Genomic DNA, 1,156 nt, shown 5'->3' with positions numbered 1-1,156 from the left:
CGTGTAGGTTTATAACTTTGGTTTGCACATGTTTACTTTTGTTGGAATTGTTACTTGAATATGTATCTCTTAAGTGCAAAAGGCACTGCACCATCCTAGAGATGAACTGAGCTCTAAAGTACAATACAGTGTAATTATGAAACTTGGAGAATAATGGAAGTTACAAAGAGTTGTGTACATAAGGGGAAAATAGGGTACGTAATAAAGTGCTAACTAGATAGAGCAAAGTGAAGGTCTTCCATTGCGGTCCCTCCATTTTTTTTTCCCTCCAGTACTCCTTGACTAGGCTGCTGCAACTTTGTAAATGATGTTAGATAGTTTGCTGCTTGTAAATAATTAAAGGCTTTATGGTTTCTAAAGTGCTAAGTATTAAACACCATCATGAGTGTAACTTTTGTTACCATGCTTTTCATGCTTGTGCTTTATTTCTCACTGTTTGATATTATATACCATATTTATTTTATGAAACACTGAAATTTAATAAAAATCATTAACTGATTTCCTTTTTTATTTCACGTGTACTTCTGTTGTTGTGACACTTCATCCCCTCAGTGAACTAATACACTTTAAAGATGTGCTATTCGATGTTTAGTTGTGCTCTTGGAAAGCCTCACCTGTAAGCAGCTGTGATAACTTCGTGGCAGGAGCTTAGTTCTCCTCACCCTGATTGCAGCGTGCAAGAATTTGACCAAAAGGCTCTCAGAAAGTTGGAAAGTAACTTAACAGTCTCTTTAAGGATTTATTTCATCAATCTTGAGACTCTTCTGAATCTGGCTAGTGGGTTTTCTTTGATCTGTGTGTTCAGTTAGTGACAGAATATTGGAAGGAAGGACCGAGAATCTCTTTTGTTGGGCTCTTCAGTATTAGCTTGCTTGTGATTTGTAAAGAGTAAGTCATTTTGTAAGAGATTAAATTCTCTGAAAAACTAATAGTCTTCAGTTTTAGTTATGATAAAGCCATTAATCTCAAATACTTTGGCAGGGAGTATGGTGTATTAATTTAGTCTGGAAAAGGAGGAAGAGAAGCTTGTTTGTAAAGCACAGAACATGGACTTTGTGAAGAACAGTAGATGTGTGTAGGCAGATGCAGGCAGTGTTTTGTAGAAGAGAGAAGAATTCATTTTCTTCAATAGGTTTTGTATAATCCAGAATGTCAA

This window comes from Pterocles gutturalis, unplaced genomic scaffold (genome assembly GCF_000699245.1).
Source record: "Pterocles gutturalis isolate BGI_N339 unplaced genomic scaffold, ASM69924v1 scaffold19112, whole genome shotgun sequence".
Lineage (NCBI taxonomy): Eukaryota > Metazoa > Chordata > Aves > Pterocliformes > Pteroclidae > Pterocles > Pterocles gutturalis.
This window is presented reverse-complemented; position numbering follows the sequence as displayed.